This window comes from Adiantum capillus-veneris, chromosome 16, assembly GCF_014529385.1.
Source record: "Adiantum capillus-veneris isolate H3 chromosome 16, ASM1452938v2, whole genome shotgun sequence".
NCBI classification, from domain to species: Eukaryota; Viridiplantae; Streptophyta; class Polypodiopsida; order Polypodiales; family Pteridaceae; genus Adiantum; species Adiantum capillus-veneris.
Window position 1 is genome coordinate 105,226,611 of NC_140946.1, and position 23,078 is coordinate 105,249,688.

Genomic DNA, 23,078 nt, shown 5'->3' on the forward strand with positions numbered 1-23,078 from the left:
TGGTTCACCCAATGTGGGCTACGTCCACGGGAAAGCAGCCACTCAATGGTTTAGCACTTCAAAAGAAGAAGTAGTTTACAAAGGGATTAAACCCTTGATAGAGCTCCCGCCTTGCTTCACTCTCACCACCTCACACTCACCTTGTTGCATCAACTTCACACTATGAAATGTGTGTAGAAATGGCCTCCTTTTATAGGCCAAAAGGGCTGCCCTCTCTTATGAGAGACAGCCATGTGTAGCTGCCCTTGTGCGAATAAGTCCAAATCGGACCCTCCAATCCGCCCATCTGTGGCCGCCCTTGAGAAGACAGGTCCGCCATTGAATTCAGCCACCGGCCATCGGCCATTGACTTCCGACCACCGGCCATCGGCCATTGACTACCGGCCACCGGCCAACCGACCGGTTGTTTTCCGACCACTTTCCGGCCGCCGTCTATCCGGCCCCTGATTCTTGTCTGTGAAAATTTTGGTTTCCGGTGAGTGATTTTTCTTCACGCACGATGGCTTCTCCTCATAATGGGGGCCTTACAAATGTGCGCTTTTACCACAAAAAATTACAAGGGTAAATCCGGCTCCATACTTAACAACTTGATGCATGGATTTCAACAAGTCAGCATGTGGACTTTTAATATAGAGATGGGGTCCTTTTAATTTAAATTTGGGGAGATCATCTAGCATTGTTTGCAGGTGTAAGTAAGACCCATCCAGCAAGACTTTCTGTTGTTTGTTGATGTTGTTGTAATATCACAGACAATCATTGAGCACCTTGTAGTTGGCCTCATAAATCCTACATTGATCCAGCTTGAGTTACGTAACCTGTACATTAAAATGAGCAAACAACAATCTCAAATATTTGGTATGGTAAGAGTCATCATAGAACCTCCCATTCCTCGCCTTCCAAATGATCCAAAAAAAAATCAGCTCTAATCTTGTGCCAAATTACAGAAAATGCAAGACTGACGGTGAGAAACTCAGGAGACAGTATGCAAATGGAATTCGCATGATTACGCATATACAACAGGTCATCAATGCTCTACTTGATGGGAATGATCAGGTTCGAGGAAGCTGAAATTAAAGGTTAGGCTGCTCTACATGATCATGTACTGGACTTATTTTGAAACTAGGAAGTCAACACTTGTCAATTTTTGTAATTTTTCTAATGGGAAACCTCCCCTAGAACTCTGTACTTATGTTTCTCTTCTAATATAATTTGCTCTCGCCCTTTACGGAGAGAGAAAATTTTGGGGAGGTAGTTGCATTCAAAATTTGATCAGCGTGTAGACTCTTGAAATATAGTTGATTTTGGTCAAATGACGTGATGCATGAATAAGTTATCATGTTGAACCCATTGACAAATTGGAGGATGGCGAATGTGGAAGAAGGGAAGTATGTTGAAATTGTATTATTGGTGTATGTCTCATTTTTTGAAAATAGTTTCAATTTTCAAATACCATATGTTATTCGTTAGTGAGGATCAACTTTTAATTTTGGGTAAGTAGAAGAGCCGCTTCCTTTAGATTCATTGCTTTGTTTTGTGGGTGCATGTAGATTCTAAAATCTAGAAACGGTCGTTGTAGATACGTTTTATTTTGGGAAAGTATCAACATTAGAACACTGTACCAACATCCCATTTCTGGTGGGCCTAGTGATTTTATATTACATAGGAGAGTAGTGTTATATTGATTAGTTTTTACGCCTAAAGTTTAAAGCCTCTTAATAGGTTATGATTCTCAATTCTTTCTCTAGGAGAAGTTGTTTAGAATGTTGTGATTGTAGATTCAAACTCCCATGACTTAGGAGCTCTTTCACACAACTATCCATGAGACGCCCTAAAACTATACTACCAAGGGCATCTCATAGACTAATAAACTATAAGAGTACTCATCAATCCACAATTGTGCACTATAGATGGCCAATAAGAATTGTGCCTCACATGCAAAGATATGATTTTTTATTGAAATATTTATCTTTTCGTTATTTCAACATACCAAATTGATCACCACTGGTGGAGTACTATGGGAAACATGTTTGGTTGAAACCCCTCATCACTATATCAAACAAGATCTTGAATGATGTCCAAAAGGTGGGACCAATGATGGTGAACACGGGAATGATTGTCGAGACAACAAGTGTCCATTGGATGGCAGTGGAGTTTACTTTTTAGGGCCGAGTTAAGTTTTGCCTACACATGTTCACTTTATCACACTACGAAGTGGAGTGTTGGACAACCAAACCCACACGGGCACGTGGTTAGGACACCAACCTGCCAATGTAGAGGTTGTGGGTTTGAGGTCCAACCAGAGAATGAGGAAGTAAATGCCTTCTACATTTTTGTTACAAGAGGAGATGGCATATAAGGACAATTTCAAATATAAAATCTTTGATATTGAAGGTTGGGAGTCCTTCCTATGAAATGAGACAACAAAACTTGTGAGCGTAAGCCAAAAGGTGAACTACTCGGTGTAGAAACAGTCTCGAGTTTTAATATAAAATCTTCGACATTGGAATTGTGGGGGAGTCCTCTTACCTTCTTGAGAAATGGGACAGCGGGACTTGTGAGTGTTAGATTCCCGAATATGAACAAGGTGACGGATTTCAAGAGGACGACACTACACTCTACAAAAAGACAACGCTCGCGCTTCCAAGCTTTGCAATACGGAAAAAGTTGCTTCTGAGATGACGCAAAAACCAAGCCCATCATCTTTTCTTCTCTAAAGTTCGCAGAGATCTTGTCGTGTTTCTTCTGGCAGCTACGACCTTTTACCACACTCTCATCGTCACACAATGGTGCTTAGAATCGGATCCCTACTCAGCAGTTCCACTTTGTTCAGTAAAAAGGCATGCATGCACTTGCACATGCAACGTTACCCCCACGTCCATTCTCACAACGTCACTCTCTCTCTCTCTCTCTCTCTCTCTCTCTCTCTCTCTCTCTCTCTCTCTCTCTCTCTCTCTCTCTCTCTCTCTCTCTCTCTCTCTCTCTCTCTCTCTCTCTCTCTCTCTCTCTCTCTCTCTCTCTCTCTCTCTCTCTCTCTCTCTCTCTCTCTGTGTGTGTGTCTACGCACATTGTCAACTTTCATTGCCTCTGCACAAAATTGGATAGCTTCAACTTCCTTTCTCGATAGTACAAAGCTAGCTATATACATTAAGGTTATTCACGAGCTCTCATTCTATGCAAGAAAAACATTATCTGAGGGTAAAACGGAAAGAATCGGGTGAAAATGGCCAGGATGGATGATATCATCATACTATAAAGGACGGCCAGTACTGGACATTACATGACGATTTGGTGAGGTAAAAAGGTGTGGTAATAAATTTTACACGGTAGGAGAAAACGCATGCCGACAAGCGTGGTAATTCTTCCAGTCAAAAGGGTGAAAGCGGATGATGAACGGGCCGAGACGGCCAAGATGCATACACGTGTCATCGTACGCAATCTAGGCTACTTAGTTGACTGTAACAGACCGGGAAATGACCGAGAGAGGAAGCCGAACAACGTGCCCTCGGGAGCCGGACAGAAGTATAGAGCCAAAGGAAGGGCATGAGCTGGTCGACGTGGGTGTGATAGTGATCACCAGTTCTACACTTTGTTGCCTCCTTGTGTACACCCTGCAGCAACGTGGCCCTGCATGCCCATCCCGCTTTCTGCAGTCAGCAGAGCCCTTCCGCATCTTGAAAACGGTGGGATACACAGAGACAGCCACCCCCTCCGGTTGCTCAGTGGACACTCTGTATGTTTCTTCGTTCCTTGCCACACCGCTTGCCCTTCTCCGGACGACACGTGGCCCGCTTAGATTGGATATTGTTACCGACAGCTGGTTGAGCTGAAGCTCGCTCACGCCACCAGCTTGGTTGCAAATGGTGCATGTTGCCTTCATAACTTCCATCTCCCCTCATTGTATGGAGCATAAAAATTGTACATAATCTGGAAAATCTGCATCCACAACCACAAGGGTACTAGAGTCAGAAATTTGCCAGAGGACTCCTGTTGCAACTTGATTGCGATATTCTTATTGAATAACTTTTTGACCATCGACCGCAGCTTTGATTTAATTAGTTTTAGATTAAAATGACTTGTGGGATGCAGGAAAAGGGAACACATTGGGTCTCCCATCATATGGAAACTGGAACCATTAGCCAATAACTTAATTGTAACATGAGTTATGAGACATGGAATTGTGTGTGTATGTGTGTGTGTGTGTGTGTGTGTGTGTGTGTGTGTGTGTGTGTGTGTGTGTGTGTGTGTGTGTGTGTGAGAGAGAGAGAGAGAGAGATACCTGCATAAAAAACAAGGCCAGGATCAATTGCAGCCGTTGGGTTCACCTCACCACCTCCAAAATCGAAAGGGCTGGCAGGTCCAAGAGGCAGGGTGAGGTTGTAGGAAGGCTGTTGGGCCAGCAAGGGGAAGCCCTGGTGGTCAACCGTGGATGTTGTGGTGGTGAGAGCTGAACCTATTGCTGCAGGGCTCATGTTGGGGTTCTTTTGCTTCACAAGTGCTGCTATCCCTGCTACATGTGGTGCTGCCATGCTTGTTCCTGACCCCAAAGCAAAAATTTTCCCTGTCATAGTTAAGAGTCCACAAGAAACTGATCTTTAGTTTACAACCACAAAGAGTATTAACATCATTGGCGTGCGGAGCCATCTGCTCATGGAGCTCTTATTTTCTGAACTTGCACTTTTAGATATTAAATATGAATTTCACAATGTGTCCCCTTCAAAATGAAGAATAGATCACATATCCACAGTATCCACTAAAAACTGACAATCTCATTAAAATCATCGTTACTAGGGCATCAAATCCTTGCACAAGCAAGTGTGAAACTAGGCATTGATATATACATCCCCAGAACACCCAGAAGTATTCACTTATACAAAAGTGCCAATATTAATCTTCTGTCGTAGCTTGGAGATGCAGAGGAGACTCAGTCATAGCGAAGCCTACAAAAGACATGGACTCAATTATACTAATTAATGCAAGAAATGGGTGATCAATAGGATGTTTAGTCAACAGCACTTGCTATTCAGAGAAATGCGCATCCGTTACGTTGTTTCTGGAGCAATATCATTTTGCTTAAATATTGAAAAAAAGGCTACGATCTTATTGGTTCATGTGCTGTTCATCTAACAAGAAAAAAATAGACAGCAAACAGACACTGTATTGTAAGCATGCCCATCGAGCTTTACTAATGAAGTCCTTGGCATGAGGTCATGTGTATATGTACATACGTGTACCTACACTATGAGAGATCGTGGTGTTTACCGCGGGCCATTATCGCAAAACAAGAGAGAGGAATTCAAAATGACGAGAGAGAATCCTTTTGATGCTGAAGCGGCACTTTACCGCAAATATTACCGCATAAATTTCCGCGATTATTGCCGCTCACATTACCGCTAAGACAGGCTGGACCCCCTTCCCCCTCCCTCTCCCGCGGGTTTCCATTTAAATCCAATACAACTCCTACACTCTCCAGAATGCTTGCTCACTTCACTTAATCTCTCTTTCACTCTAAAAATTCTATACATAAATCATTGAACTCACAACAAAACCATTATAAATACTATTCATAAGCACATAACGAAACATTTGCAAATTAATCATATACTACACCAAGTGAAAGAATGGAGAGTTTTATTAATTCTCATCTTGTATAAGATCTCTACAAGCACTAGGATCCATATTTAGACCCATAGTATTCAAATCAATAAACAAATTTAGAGATTCTTCCTCCTCTCCATCACCTCCTGTAGAATCATCATCGCTTTCTCCCTCTTCCTCCTCCTCAAGATGACTATTTGCAAGGCTTGGCTGACCTTCTTCAACTTCTACTACATCTTCCTCTGCATCTTGTGGTGATGGTATGATGGGATCAATTACTGGCTCAATGTCCATCTTTGCAAAGATAGATCTACCCCGCGGCATGACTCAAATGACATACCAAAGTCTTCTTTGATATATACATGGCACATAAAAGACCTGTACGTCACACACTAAGAATAAGATGATATACATAACTTAAATTTTTAATTTAAGTTAATTGCACATAGCCTAAATTACCTGCTTGCAACTACTAGGATCACCAAGTTGTCAGTTTTTCCCCGATGGAATTGGGTGGACCATAATGAGCCCATTTTCATGTCTTTTGACCTCACCCGCAAACCATCGACACTCAAAGAGGAATTTGTGAAAAGATCTGAAATCCACTTTGATTATTCTCTCTATAGTACCACAATATCTGACCTCATCTGTTGTTGTGTCAAAGTTTCCCATCACGCCACAATCATTAGTGGTATGACGCTCATCTATCTTGCGGGTGCGAAAATGTCGGCCTTCGGACCAAATGGAGTTGAAAATGAGACCCTACAATCACAATGCATAAGAGGTTACATCGCATTTCATTAAGTGATTTGCATACATGCATACATAACATATACACACTCACCTTGCGCATGCATCCTCACGCATACTCCCATTCTTTAGGGCTTATTTGTTCTCCTTGTGCTTTGGCATTAGTCATGGCATTATGGATCCACTCTACTTAAATCAAGTCAAGATATTTTGCAAGCTCTTTAGGAAAAGGAGGTGCACGTCTACCTCCATGGGACCTCTTCCATGCATCTCTATCCCTTTCTCTAACTGCGCGGGCTTCCAAGTACATATTGACCCATTTGGTCATGATAGTGGCATTGAGTAAAGAGTAGTTGTTGACTATGGCATGAAACTCTCTATCCATGACCAAGAGTGAGCCTTTTCCACTGGGAATGGTTGAGTGCTTCCTAGGATCCTCTTCTTCACTCCATAGACGAGGCAATGATGGATCCACTGTGATGAGATACTGTGAGACATACACAAATGCCTCTTGCACCACCCAACCTTCTGCCATGCTCGCCTGAAAACATTAAAACCACATATTTTTATTAGTAACTCCATAGAGTATAAATGCTATCTATATTGTATTTATTTTGCATACCTCCGGTTGTGACCTCAATCTAACAAAATCCTTTAAAGTCTTCAAGAATCTCTCCAAGAAGAACATCCATCTAGAGTGAACCACCCCACAAATGGCAATCTCCTCAACAAGGTGAAGCAATAGGTGTATTTGGCTAACAAGGATTGTATGTGGGAATGCATCCTCAATAGCACACACTGCCTCTACTGCTAGTTGATGGGCTACTGGTATGGCTTCTACTTCTATCTCATTGCAGCTCACAAATCTACATGGCAAACGTTATATAGTAGATGAAAAAAAATTCCAAAGTTCATGCATGCACAACATGATATAGTACTTGAAAAAAACCCATTACCTCACAATCTCACCCACTTTGAATATTGCAGCCTTCACCTTAGTGTCCCCATAACCACTAATAGTTATGGGAAGTACAAACTACAAGCAATAAAACATCTTAGTGAATGTCAACCTATATATAAGGACACATAGACACCACAAATTGTTCTACTCTTACCTGAAGGATTTTATGCCAATCATGGGATTTCAATCCATACAATTGAGTAGAGCCACCCTTTTTGGTTTTTGTGAAAGCACCTTTGAGTGACCGCATATATCCCATTGGAGTTCTGATGGATGCAATAACTTGCTTTGTCCGTTCTTGGTCTGCCTTTGACATTATCCATGGTGCTTTTGGGAGAATCATCCTTCCCCGCTCCCCCATGCGGGGCGTGGCTGAAGGGGGGAGACGTCTAATGGCTCTTAAATCTTCCCTAGCACCCAATGAATCCTTCTTGCTAATTATGTGATCCCATATAGCTTGCCCAACATTTTTGAATACATGCATAGGGTCCAATAAGTGCTGAATTTTCATGAAGCCCAATAGGGGAGCGACAAGAAGATTGAGTACCTCGACATACCCTTTGGCAACCCATTGGGAGGCGGTGAGGTACCATGATGCTCCTCCCAATGCTTCGCCCAATCAACCATGTTCCAATGGAACGGCTGCACTCCATTGATAGGGGGAGCATATCTACGATGTGAAGGAGGTAGGAAGCGATGGTTGTTGGGATAGATCACCTTCCCAAGAAGAGGAGGTCTCTCTGTCACAAGGGAAGGGTCACAAGTGGGACACGCACTATGTCCAGATGTTGCCAATCCTGCCAAGAGGTAAACAAACGTTACACATGAGACGATAAACCTAAAGCAAAGAGTACAATTAACATGTGCATACTTACCAGATACCTCTCCAAATCCTAAGTAATCATGCATGGTCCACATGAGGATGCACTTGATGACGGCTTTGCGGTCTCGTGGTGGCCGTGAAATGTCAATGACATCTATGCCTCTCCATAGTTCTTGAAGCTCATCAATAAGAGGCTGCAGATATACATCCATGTTTTTTACCTTGTGCTTTCCTGGAATGAGAAATGATAGTAAAATGTTTCCCTTTTTTGTTGCCTCCCAAGGCGGAATATTGTAGTTTACAACAACCACCGGCCAAGTGCTCCATGAAGTAGAGCGGTGCCCAAATGGATTCACTCCATCACTAGCTAACCCAATCCTCAAGTGACGAGGCTCATCCCTGAACTCTGGCCATGTGTCCTCTATGTGCTTCCACGCTGGTGAGTCAGCTGGCACTCTCATAATACCATATGTGGAGTGATTTTTTGCATGCCAACTCAAAAGCTCGCTCGTACCCTTCGATCTAAACATGTGTTGGATGCGAGGGATGAGTGGAAAATGCCTCAAAACTTTACATGGAATTCTGTTGCTCTGCATTCCTTCTTTGAACCTAGGCTCCCCGCACGATGGACATGTGTCACAATCGGCATGCTCATTACGAAAGAGCACACAATCGTTCACGCAAGCATGAATGCGATCATAATCCATCCCTAATGCAGTCACCACTTCGCGGGCTTTTTCGTCTGTTCTCTGGCATGTGATTGGTAGCTGGCAGCATCTTTCCTAGCAATCTATCACAAGAAGAAAGTACATTAGAAGCTAATTTATGCTCCATCCAAACATCGCCTGAAGGTTAAGGACTTCGAGAGATGCCCTTAAAATGGAGTAAGAGCATCTATCATATAGTGCAGTGTGTGCCGAATCGAGTAGCTCACTCCTCATTCGCTCAAAAGCTTCTTCGCATGCACACTCTGGTTCATGCTCCTCCTCTCGTGCAAAGAGATCCTCAACCATTCTATGCAAATGGTCGTCTTCTGCATCCACGTAAGGAGATGGGATGTGGTCACTCAGATAAGAGGGAGCAGCAATACTTGGTTGATTTGATGTGCTTCCTCCCTCTCTAATGGATTCTTGGCGCATGCGCTCTTCCACCCTCCTTTCCCCTCCTCCACCAACCACACGCCAATGAGGGGTGACGTCAATAGCCGGTACAATTCGCAGATCGTTTGTTTCCATCCGTGCATGCTTGCGAGGATCGTCCCATAGTCCATAATCTTTTACATGGCTCAAGCATATCCGTCGAAGTCGAGCAATGGCACATTTGCACCGCACGCATGGGCATGGTAATCGCTCGGCCAACCACCGTGATCTATCCGGTTCAGTGGACGGGCCAAAATCATCCCAAGCAACCTACATTAATAAATTACATACACTAATTAAAATCAAATTACCAAAGAATGTTAATAAAATATCAGTAAAAAGTAAAAAGTAAAAATTAAACTTTTAGGTAAAAATGTCATTTTCAAAGTACTAGGAATACTTTCATTTTATATATATTTTATAAAAAACATAGTACCAATAGATTTTGAGGATCAATAGTAATAATGTCAAAATGCGGTAATGATTGCGGTAAGCCACGCGGTAATACTCGTAGTAATAGGAGCGAAAAATCAAATTTCAAATTTTTTTATAAATAGGGGCACCCGCGTGCCCCACGAAGTTCAAAGCCCTAAAATTCGAATTTCATCGTCTTCTCCACAGAAGCCGAGAGCACGAACCTCAAAACCTTGAGCTCTTCCTCCATCTCTACTCTTCTACTCTCCACCATCTCTACTCTTCCACTCTCCTACCTTCTCCCAACAAGCGCTTCAATTCCATGTAAGTTCTGTTGTTATGTTTTTTGAGTTTTTCACACGCATACACACATGCATACACTCATACACACGCATGCACACATATGCATATTCATGCATACACACACACTAATTACACACACTAATTAGTGTGTGCATTATTCTAATGCACACACTAATTAGTGTAAGTAAAGACACACCAAAACTTAAATTTGTTAATTATTAGTTACTTGTAAAATCTAAACTTGTTAGATTTGTCAAATTTGTTAAATTTATTACTTGCATAACCTAATATGTTAAATTTGGGATTGGCCATGCACACACTAATTAGTGTGTGATTAGTATGTGCATTGGCCAACGTGATTGGTCAATGCACACACTAATTAGTGTGTTATTAGTGTGTGCATTGGCCAATGTGATTGGTCAATGCACACACTAATTGGTGTGTGATTAGTGTGTGCATTGGTCAATGGGATTGGCCAATTCACACACTAATTAGTGCTCATTAACACACACTAATTTGTGTGTGATTAGTGTGTGCATTGGCCAATTTGATTGGTCAATGTACACACTAATTAGTGTGTGATTAGTGTGTGCATTGGTCAATGGGATTGGTCAATTCACACACTAATTAGTGCTCATTAACACACACTAATTTGTGTGTGATTAGTGTGTGCATTGGCCAATGTGATTGGTCAATGTACACACTAATTAGTGTATGATTAGTGTGTGCATTGGTCAATGGGATTGGCCAATTCACACACTAATTAGTGTGTGCATTAGTTTGGGATTAGTGTGTGCATTGGTCAATTGGATTGGCCAATACACACATTATTTAGTGTGTGATTAGTGTGTATACAAGTCAGTTGGATTGGCCAATACACACACTATTTAGTGTGTGATTAGTGTGTGCATTGACCAATGCATAGTCCAATTACACAAGCCAATGCACGCACTAATTAGTGTGTGCACTAATTAGTGTATGTTAGCACACACTAATTAGTGTGTGCACAAGCCAATGCACACACTAATTAGTGTATGTTAACACACACTAATTAGTGTGTGTACAAGCCAATTACACAAGCCAATGCACACACTAATTAGTGTGTGCACGCACTAATGCACACACTAATTAGTGTGTGCACAATTCAATGCACACACTAATTAGTGTATGTTAAAACACACTAATTAGTGTGTGCACAAGCCAATTAGACAAGCCAATGCACACACTAATTAGTGTGTGCACAAGCCAATTACACAAGCCAATGCACACACTAATTAGTGTATGTTCACATACTAATTAGTGTGTGCACAAGCCAATTAAACAAGCCAACACTAAAACACACACTAATTATGTTAAATTAAACAACAATCAACACAAAACAGAAACATACCTCCATGATTAAGTCGTAGGTGACGTATTAGGCCCCAATGACCGTCCAAGTGATCGCGCTATCGGTCACACTAATCATAAACACAATAATCTCTTATTAGTCAATACACACACTAATATCTTATTAGCACTCAAGGCTTTGCAAGACTCTTTTATAGATTGTAGACACACATTGGATTCTTTCAACATTGGATACTTTAGAGAATCCAATGTTAAAAAAGCCCATGTTTGAAAAAAATCAATGTGTAAATTTTTAATCATATATTCAAATTTTATACCCTAGTTTAATCTTTGTCGTAATAAATGCAGACCATGTCTTCTTCTTCCACACCACGCTTTCGCAGCATTGAGGATTTCATGGCAGACGGGATGTCATATCCCGACGCTCTCTCTGCCTATCATTCACAGCCGTTGCCTCAGCAGTCACCATCAGGGTTCGGCTGGTTTCGGGATGCTCTAGGTGGGTCCACTGCCGTACCTGTGACCGATCCAGATGTGGAGAGGGCATTGCGTCTTCGGGCTGAGTGGTTAGGTTCACAGCAGACCCTTACGCAGCGCTATTCACCGGAGCAGCTAGAAGCTTTTGGATTATCAGAGGTCTCTACTCTGACTGGTGGCACTCCATACCTGCAGAGTTTTCTAGCTACAGCTCCAGGTTCAACTTTTCCTTCACAAGGTCCAACGCCCTAAGGTCTGACGCCGTTGGGTGCGACGCCATAGAGTCCGACGCCACGGGCGTCCACCTATCCATCACCTATCCCACCATCTGCCCCAAATTCACGTCGACGCTCTTCTGGTAGTCAGCGTCAGGGCAACTCGCGCGCTAGCGCCGGTCGATCTAGACGAGGGAGCGGAGCTAGTTGTTGTTTTGGGGAGGGGGGGGGAAGTACTACAGATTCTCCTCCACAGTCACCGCTCCCTGCTCCAATAGAAGATGAGGACCATGACATGCCTTCACCAGATGCTCGCGGGTTATACTACCAGGTTCATAGAGGAGGTATGGTGGATCTTGGGACAGCGCAGGGCAGGAGATTCCGCACACACGTCAACCAATTAATCCACTCCACATATATCAATTGTTTTCTCAAATTTGATCAGCAAGATCCCTACAACCTCACATATATAGAGACAACCATGCACATCGTTTCCCCAACCCTGAGGGGCAACAATTCTCAAGGCAATGGTTGCAAGAGCATGTCAAAACATTTCTGAAGAACAAAAAATCTAGTGTGAGGAGAGCGGCAAAGAAGACAATGGAGTCTCCAGAGCATAGCTATCGGCCAGGAAATGTCCATGATGTGGAGTGGGAGACCGCTATGGGTGAGAAAGAGGACGAAAGGGCAACGGGTGCGAGGATGTATACGCGTCAAGTTGAGGCCAGATCCCATCAGACTCCTACGCATTATGGTTTGGGAGGAAAAACGGCTTGGAAAGACAAATATGTAAGTAAAAATATTAGTTTTATTGTAAAAAATCTAATGTTTTTCATTTAATTAATTGGTTGCTATTTTTTGTCAGTATAACATTACCATGAGTCGCCCGACCAGAGATGTGCAGAGATATAGAGAGAACCATACCGAGTATCAAACTTGGTGTTGGTTGTTTGAAAATCAAATGATCTCTTGAGAGGAGTTCGAAAATGCGTGTAGAAGTCTGCAACATGTAAGTTTAAACTTATCTAAATAATCAAATTGTTGATTTTATATCAAATATTAAATAACAAAGTGTTAATTGTTTCTTTTTTATGGTTTTGCAGAGTCAACGAGTTCCACGTGAAATGCCGCCAACTCCCCCATGAGCATCCTCTATTTTGTATACGCGGAGCCCGTTTGCCCTTCCCACATGACCATACTCTATTTTGTACACGCGGGCTTTTTTTGCCCTCTATGTAAATGCAATACCTATCATTTTTTGGCTCAATACCTTCCCCAATTGTAATTCCACTTATGTAAATGAAATTATCAATCTTTTTTGGCTCAATGTATTGTCCAATTCTGATATTTTGTTGTAATTAATAATAATTTTGTGAAATAACTAAAATAAATAAAAAAATAGATGACCTTTTGCATGGTCCTGCAAAGGACAATCCAAACGGTCATCTGTTTTTTTATAATAAATCCTGCCGTGGTAATGCTCGCGATAACTCTGTCGCGGTAATGTTTGCGGGTATCTGTGCAGCAAAAGGCGCGGTAATGTTCGCGGAAATATTGCCGCAGACATTACCGCGGAAGTTACTGCTGAACCATCACCGCAAACTTTGCCGCAGTATTTTCCGCATACGAGAATTTTTATATTTCGAGTTTGTTTGTTTTTTTGCGGTAATGTGAGCGATAAAACCTCGCATATATTATAGTGCTATGTGTATATATAATTGAGTCCACAAAGAGCCCACAATCATTTATAAAAAAATTGCAGATTATAGACTAAGGGTACACAGCCACAAGACAATATAACCATCATCTCCCTCAAATGAATAAATATTGATTACCTGTAAAATAATCGTCGTCATTGCCTATTGGAGACCAAGCTGCCCAGATCATATCACCAGGGGCCATCACATTCTGCTTCATCACTTCCGCCACCAGTCGTCTGTTGTTGGCAAGGTCAGGACCCCTGCTTGAGTAGAAGGCCACTTGAGGGGCTCGCTTGTCATATAATGGACTTAAACCCCCCATTATCTTCGCTTCCACTGTAAGGTTGCTTTTGGTAGTGAAGTATGACAGCAACATCTGTTTCGAAGCATGATAAAGGAAATTAGAACATCTATAATATAAACTGGCAAATCACTTTTCTTTATTAGCAAGAATTTTATTGTGTATGATTCATTCCAGTGTCATCCAAACAAAATTCACTTGAGATTCATCAAGTCATGATATTGAAGAGGTGACTAGGGAAGAGTAAAGTAGCAGTACTACGAGGTAAACTGAAAACCATACAGATATTTTCATTGTTAAATTTTAGATCAATTAAGCACATGTACTCCGCATGTATTAGGTTGAGACAATTAATATGCATACATAACATATTAACATAACCAAAGCTAGTAAACAAAGCATCACTAACCAATGACTCCTCAAGACTTGGAATGAGAACGATTGGTATAGTGGAGGGAAAAGGTTCTATGTCATCGTCTGCAGTATCTTTATCCACCACAACAATCACACCACTTGCATGCAATTTTCTCGCTGCTGCAATTATCCCACGCAATGATGCCTTCCCAGTCAAGAACTCTGTCGAATACCTACATTTTCAACGATAATAGGTTAGATAATGCCTAACACTCAAGATGTGTTAACCTATACAAGATGCCAAGCATAAGAATACATACAATTGAGCATGCTGCATCAAAATAAACATTGCAACAGGCAAAATTCATGAAGACAAGGCTAGTGTAACAAAAAACATGCCAAATAGACATTCTCAATTTACCTACATACTAGGATGTGACCCTTCACCATATCCTCGTGTACCATTGAGGGATCTTGGCATGTGTTTGCGTGCATCTCATGAGCATTTGGTTTAAAAGAACTCCGATGTCGATGCCGTTGCTTCTTAGCCGAATCAGAAGCTAGCACTAAATTGTAAAATGCAGTCCCCTCCGTGCCAGCTGCACAAAAAAACAAAAGCTTGAGGATCTGATATTAAGCACCATCTCTCTCAATAGTCAAACTTAACAAAGTAGAGCAACCAGATAGATTATGTAGCAAAATGTTCTGTGCGTAGGGTTTTGAGACTTACGAGAAAGGCCAAAGCCCCTGATGGATTGATGGTTGCTGAGGAGGATGGAGTTGTGGTAGGAGCGGTTGTGGAAGGCGGCACCGACTGTGAAGATCCAAGGGCTGAAGGAGGCAACAGAGCCAGGAAGGGGCCTGCGTTGCCAGCAGCTTGCACCACAAACACACCCGCCTTCACGACAGACAAGGCTGCCAGCTCCATGGCGCTCAAGAAGGTCGCCACCCCTTGTGGCGGGCTGGCTGGTCCTATTGACAAGCTTAGAATATCCACCCCATCTTGCACTGCCTGCACAAACCGCCATTTTTGCTCAACTCATTTGCGACTTACACTCACATTTCCGATTTTCAAATTTTTGTAATCCATAGTTTCATTAGAACGACTGTCATTCTTGAAGCATTGTAGCAATTCGTCTGATTAGCAATAGACTGTATCTAAACTAACATAATATGCCTAAACCGACATAATATGGCGAAAGGGGGTGTAAAGTAATATGTCTAAACTATAACATAATATGGCGGAAGGAGGAGTCCTTTACACGTGTCAAAATCTGCAACATGAAGGCTAAATTCCAAAACTAAAAAAAGCCCCTGTGCACACGATAAAGAGGGGGAGAGAAAGAGAGAGAGAGAGAGAGAGAGACAGCTAAAGGTGGCCGGCCGTACTAGTGATGCTTAACGTCTTGAGAATTTTGGTGGCAAGAGTATGCATTAGCTCAACAATTGATAGATGAAGCTTCTATGGTTGATCTTCCTTGAGAAAAGACTCCAATCCGATAAGTTCTTTGATAAGCGATGCTATAATTTGGGATATCATTAGTACTCATTAATCACCTAAAATTGAGATTCTAACCAAATAGCAAGAGGCAAATCAAGCCTATACTATTGCTCGCACAGTTGATAGAGCAAGCTAGAGACTCTTGTGTCCAAGGTCTTGGGTTCAAACCCCCTTGACAACTCGTGTGACATGTAACCCTTAGGGGTTGTTCCCCAAGTCTATACGATGGGTTGGCCAATGTTATCCGATTGAAATTCTTAAGCCTACACTAGTTCTGTCACACAATTTACCCAATAATTATTTGTTCTTATTAGTACATTCTTAAATTATTTGAATTCGAGATCCGAACTCAAGTGAAAAGCAGTAGTGAACTCATATTTGTACATATATAAAGCAAAACAAAAGGGGACAAAGCATGAAACAAGGTTGTCATCATACGATCATATGGAAAAGTATAGTATGGCCTTGTATGGAAAAAGAACGTGTATTTCAGAATATATCATACAATTTGGATAAGTACGGTGTGTTTTCATTACAAACTGTTGAAGTTTTGAAAAGAGCATCGCACAACCTAATCACTTGGTCTACACATTGTTCGTGCCTAGTAAAGCAATAGTTTAGGAAATTGAAAGCTAGATCATTCTGAGGGAAATTTATTTCAAGAGGCTAGCATATATAGCAACAAGGTAGCTCAAGAAAGCCTCCCTACAGTGTGAAAACGGAAAAACTTGGCATTACTCTCATTAATGCCTTGATAGGGTTGGTAACTTGACTTGATACTCTTTCCCGCAGAGTGCAAGAGTTAAATGATCATGGCATAGCCATGTTTGTGTTGCGCAATGTGGGTGTCCTCCAGAAGAAGAAGTGCTTGGCTGCGTTTGATTCCCGTTTGACTTCACTACATTTATGGATGTGCTTGAGGGACATCTTAGGTCATCCTTGAAAGAGGCTTTCACAATCATGGAGTTGGGCTATTGACAAAAGGTGTGACTTACTAGTTTTTAGATGCATTTTAAGTCTCCTTTATGTTTTCCAGTTTCTTGAGTGCAAGTTGTTTTTGCAGGTGTCTGTAGTTCTTCACTTCAGCGAGGTTAATGGGACTCTTGTTAACTTTGAATGCTCAAGCTGTGGAGGATCGCGTGTGAGTCGTGACCTATGTGAGCCCTATTGCTACTCTTGTGATGCTCCTCACTACATTATGCAGGTTCCTTCTTTGAAAGGAGGCATACAAACACAAGATGGCAGTGAGTATGTGGTGCTCGTCAACAGCGTCCATGTGGACTCGGTATTGCATGCTGATCGGGCTTTCCTAGATGAACATTCGGAGTCCGTTGTGGATGCTCGTTCCATGCTGCTTCTCTTCGTGTCCTCGTAGGCACTTTTCTTTGTGTCGTGTAGGAGAAACAATTGTGTTTTGTGGCTGGATATCCCGGGGGGTTTAGTTTATTTAAGACCACTATATCACTGCATTCAGGCTTTTTTTCTAAAATGCCTATGCTGCGAATTTTCTAGGAAATATAATGAAGCCTTTTCTTTTAAATTCTGTAAATTTTTTGGAGATTTGTAGAAAACATATCCTTATGTAAAATTATTTCTGTAAGTTTTAAAGCATTTAAATACCCTTCTGTTGAGCTCATGTGATAGGTTACATACTATGTAAGGTGAACCCCCCGGGCTGGATATGCTTTGCAATTTGATGTATCATGTAAGACTTGTTGAAATTAGATACGAGAAGAGACACACATAAATTTCTCATAGTCGAGTTCAGCCTTTCACAGTTCTTAACATTACCTTTTTGTCTTTCTTCTTCTTCATTGTTATGCAAGTTTCTTTCATGTGTTTGCCTCCAAATCATGCCATCTTGCTATATTAGGTCTTGCTGCAAATTGAAGACTATACAAAGTTTTAGATCCTTTTTGAGTGACCAGATAATAACAAGGCCACTTTAAGGAAAGACCATGTTAATTCATACTTGAACAACCCACAATTTGGATTAAAAACAATCACAAGGCCTTCCATCCCCCCTTCACAAAAGTGAGAAACCCAACAAAATTGCATACCGCCATAAGAAGATGGCCTAACTTGACAATTCAACCCCTACAATGCAATGTATGTCAAAACCTTCTAGCTTTCTCACCTTTCTCAGCTCCATGAAATGCCTCAAATGCCCTTTGCTTCCATATCAGCACTTGCAAAAATCTAGCATCCACACACGCTGTAGATAGACAAAAAACCCATTTCCTTCAACACAAACTTCAACCAAGTTAACATACGGATAGCTTAGTTAAGCAATTCATGGCAAAAGCTGGTTAGCTAGCAAGGGTCAAGAGACCCAGGTTAGAAGGAAAAATCGAGACCAACAATCCCTGCCAAGAGTGAATGTCTCCTACGTTGAAAGAAATGCACTAGCAAGCCTAACAATGAGCACATCATTTTCCAGCTAGGTTAGAAGGAAAAATCAACACCAACATCTAAGAAATCCTTGCCAAGAGTGAATGTCTCCTAGGTTCAAAGAATTGCACCAGCAAGCCTAACAATGAGCACATCAATTTCTAGCCCAATGTATTCATAGCTAGAATAGACGAAAACTTTGCACCTCCTACTATAGAGCCATTGGTGCCATGCAAAGTTAAGAGAGTATATGTGCAATGGCACAATGATGATGAGGAGATCTTGTTGCAACTCGTTAGACTCCATCCACAGCTTAGTGCGAGAGAGCTTGCATGTTTGTACTGTCAACACTATCGTCATGGTAGATACTCATTGGTGTCAATGACCCAAAAGGTATATAGGTTTCGAAAGCAACACTTTGAGTACATGCAAGGAGTGTTGGCCCAAAACCCTGTAGTAGGCCTAGTTGTTGATGCTCCACAAGTCGATAGGTCCTTGAAGAGGACTCGTATCACCTCCGATGCTAGAGCTGAGTACAATAGGAAAATTCTGGACACCCCAACACATGTGTGTGTGTTGCTCGTGATGGCCCCTGGTGATATGATCTGGGCAGCTTGGTCTCCAATAGGCAATGACGACGATTATGTTACAGGTAATTAATATTTATTCATTTGAGGGAGATGATGGCTATATTGTCTTGTGGCTGTGTACCCTTAGTCTATAATCTGCAATTTTTTTATAAGTGATTGTGGGCTTTTTGTGGACTCAATTATATATACACATAGGTACACGTATGTACATATACACATGACCTCATGCCAAGGACTTCATTAGTAAAGCTCGATGGGCATGCTTACAATACAATGTCTGTTTGCTATCTATTTTATTCTTTTTAGATGAACAGCACATGAACCAATGATATCGTAGCCTTTTTTTCAATATTTAAGCAAAATGATATTGCTCCAGAAACAACGTAGCGGATGCGCATTTCTCTGAATAGCAAGTGCTGTTGACTAAACATCCCATTGATCACCTATTTCTTGCATTAATTAGTATAATTGAGTCCATGTCTTTTGTAGGCTTCGCTATGACTAAGTCTCATCTGCATCTCCAAGCTACGACAGAAGATAAGTATTGGCACTTTTGTATAAGTGAATACTTCTGTGCGTTCTGGGGATGCATATTTCAATGCCTAGCTTCACACTTGCTTGTGCAAGGATTTGATGCCCCAGTAACGATGATTTTAATGAGATTGTCAGTTTTTAGTGGGTACTGTGGATATGTGATCTATTCTTCATTTAGAAGGGGACACATTGTGAAATTCATATTTAATATCTAAAAGTGCAAGTTCAGAAAATAAGAGCTCCATGAGCAGATGGCTCCGCACGCCAATGATGTTGATACTCTTTGTGGTTGTAAACTAAAGATCAGTTTCTTGTGGACTCTTAACTATGACAGGGAAAAGTTTTGCTTTGGGGTCAGGAACAAGCATGGCAGCACCACATGTAGCAGGGATAGCAGCATTGAGAAGCAAAAGAACCCCAAGATAAGCCCTGCAGCAATGGGTTCAGCTCTCACAACCACCGCATCCACGGTTGACCACCAGGGCTTCCCCTTGCTGGCCCAAGAGCCTTCCTACAACCTCACCCTGCCTCTTGGACCTGCCAGCCCTTTCGATTTTGGAGGTGGTGAGGTGAACCCAACGGATGCAATTGATCCTGGCCTTGTTTTTTATGCAGGTATCTCTCTCTCTCTCTCTCTCTCTCTCTCTCTCTCTCAGACACACACACACACACACACACACACACACAATTCCATGTGTCATAACTCATGTTACAATTAAGTTATTGGTTAATGGTTCCAGTTTCCATATGATGGGAGACCCAATGTGTTCCCTTTTCCTACATCCCACAAGTCATTTTAATCTAAAACTAATTAAATCAAAGCTCTGGTCGATGGTCAAAAAGCTATTCAATAAGAATATCGCAATCAAGTTGCAACAGGAGTCCTCTGGCAAACTGCTGACTCTAGTACCCTTGTGGTTGTGGATGCAGATTTTCCAGATTATGTACAATTTTTATGCTCCATACAAGGAGGGCAGATGGAAGGTATGAAGGCAACACGCACCATTTGCAACCAAGCTGGTGGCGTGAGCCAGCTTCAGCTCAACCAGCCGTTGGTAACAATATCCAATCTAAGCGGGCCACGTGTCGTCCGAAGAAGGGCAAGCGGTGTGGCAAGGCACAAAGAAACATACAGAGTGTCCACTGAGCAGCCGGAGGGGGTGGCTGTCTCTGTGTATCCCACCGTTTTCAAGCTGCGGAAGGGCTCTGCTGACTGCACAGAGCGGCATGGGCATGCAGCGCCACGTTGCTGCAGGCTGTACACAAGGAGGCAACAGAGTGTAGAACTGGTGATCACTATCACGCCCATGTCGGCCAGCTCACGCCCTTCCTTTGGCTCTATGCTTCTGTCCGGCTCCCGAGGGCATGTTGTCCGGCTTCCTCTCTTGGTCGTCTCCCGGTCTGTTACAGTCAACTAAGTAGCCTAGATTGTGTACGATGACACGTGTATGCATCCTGGCCGTCTCGGCCCGTTCATCATCCGCTTTCACCCTTTTGACTGGCGGAATTACCACGCTTGTCGGCATGCGTTTTCTCTTACCGTGTATAATTTAGTACCACACCTTTTTACCTCACCAAACAGTCATGTAAACTCCAGTACTCGCCTTCCTTTACAGCATGATGATATCAGCCATCTTGGTCGTTTTCACCCGATTCTTTCCGTTTTACCCTCAGATAATGTTTTTCTTGCATAGAAAGCGAGCTCGTGAATAACCTTAATGTATATAGCCAGCTTTGTACTATCGAGAAAGGAAGTTGAAGCTATCCAATTTTGTGCAGAGGCAATGAAAGTTGACCATGTGCGTAGAGAGAGAGAGAGAGAGAGAGAGAGAGAGAGAGAGAGAGAGAGAGAGTGATGTTGTGAGAATGGACGTGGGGGTAACGTTGCATGTGCAAGTGCATGCATGCCTTTTTACTGAACAAAGTGGAACGGTTGGGTAGAGATCGGATTCCAAGCACCATTGTGTGACGATGAGAGTGTGGTAAAGAGTCGTAGCTGCCAGAAGAAACACGACAAGCTCCCTGCGAACTTTAAATCAGAAAAGATGATGGGCTTGGTTTTTGCGTCATCTCAGAAGCAGCTTTTGCCGTATTGCAAAGCTTGGAAGAGCGAGCGTTGTCTTTTTGAAGAGTGTAGTGTCGTCCTCTTGGAATCCGTCACCTTGTTCATATTCTGGAATCTAACACTCACAAGTCCCATTGTCCCATTTCTCAAGAAGGTAAGAGGACTCCCCCACAATTCCAATGTCGAAGATTTTATATTAAAACTCGAGACTCTTTCTACACCGAGTAGTTCACCTTTTGGCTTACGCCCACAAGTCTCGTTGTCTCATTTCATAGGAAGGACTCTCAACCTTCAATATCAAAGATTTTATATTTGAAATTGTCCTTATATGCCATCTCCTCTTGTAACAAAAATGTAGAAGGTATTTACTTCCTCATTCTCTGGTTGGACCTCAAACCCACAACCTCTACATTGGCAGGTTGGTGTCCTAACCACGTGCCCGTGTGGGTTTGGTTGTCCAACACTCCACTTCATAGTGTGATAAAGTGAACATGTGTAGGCAAAACTTAACTCGGCTCTAAAAGGTAAACTCAACTGCCATCCAATGGACACATGTTGTCTTGACAATCATGCCCGTGTTCAGCATCATTGGTCCCACATTTTGGACATCATTCAAGATCTTGTTTGATATAGTGATGAGGGGTTTCAACCAAGCATGTATCCCATAGTACTCCACCAGTGGTGATCAATTTGGTATGTTGAAATAACGAAAAGATAAATATTTCAATAAAAAATCATATCTTTGCATGTGAGGCACAATTCTTATTGGCCATCTATAGTGCACAATTGTGTATTGATGAGTACTCTTATAGTTTATTAGTCTATGAGATGCCCTTGGTAGTATAGTTTTAGGTAATCTCATGGATAGTTGTGTGAAAGAGCTCCTAAGTCATGGGAGTTTGAATCTACAATCACAACATTCTAAACAACTTCTCCTAGAGAAAGAATTGAGAATCATAACCTATTAAGAGGCTTTAAACTTTAGGCGTAAAAACTATTCAATATAACACTACTCTCCCATGTAATATAAAATCACTAGGCCCACCAGAAATGGGATGTGGATACAATGTTCTAATGCTGATACTTTCCCAAAATAAAACGTATCTACAACGACTGTTTCTAGATTTTAGAATCTACATGCACCCACAAAACAAAGCAATGAATCTAAAGTAAGCGGCCCTTCTACTTACCCAAAATTAAAAGTTGATCTTCACTAACGAATAAAAATATAGTATTTGAAAATTGAAACTATTTTCAAAAAATGAGACATACACCAATAATAGAATTTCAACATACTTCCCTTCTTCCACATTCACTATCCTCCAATTTGTCAATGGGTTCAACATGCTAACTTATTCATGCATCACGTCATTTGACGTGGATCACGTCTACACGCGGATCAAATTTTGAATGCAACTACCTCCCCAAAATTTTCTCTCTCCGTAAAGGGCGAGAGCAAATTATATTAGAAGAGAAACATAGGTAAAGAGTTCTAGGGGAGGTTTCCCATTAGAAAAATTACAAAAATTGACAAGTGCTGACTTCCTAGTTTTAAAATAAATCCATTACATGATCATGTAGAGCAACCTAACCTTTAATTTCAGCTTCCTCCAAC

At 41.8% G+C, this 23,078-nt stretch overlaps 2 pseudogenes across 1 annotated transcript; one reads left to right on the forward strand and one right to left on the reverse strand.

Annotated features, from left to right (window-relative positions):
* Nucleotides 1–3,445: 3,445 nt before the first annotated feature.
* LOC147439576 (subtilisin-like protease SBT2.2) lies at nt 3,446–15,391 on the reverse strand (annotated as a pseudogene). Its single transcript, XR_015184473.1, has 6 exons — nt 15,113–15,391; nt 14,804–14,981; nt 14,438–14,615; nt 13,863–14,103; nt 4,277–4,558; nt 3,446–3,933 (listed from the first exon to the last, which is right to left on the reverse strand). The product of XR_015184473.1 is annotated as a subtilisin-like protease SBT2.2 (transcript).
* A 3,468-nt stretch (nt 15,392–18,859) lies between these two features.
* On the forward strand, nt 18,860–20,816 carry LOC147439577 (subtilisin-like protease SBT2.6 pseudogene; annotated as a pseudogene).
* The last annotated feature ends 2,262 nt before the right edge of the window (nt 20,817–23,078 follow it).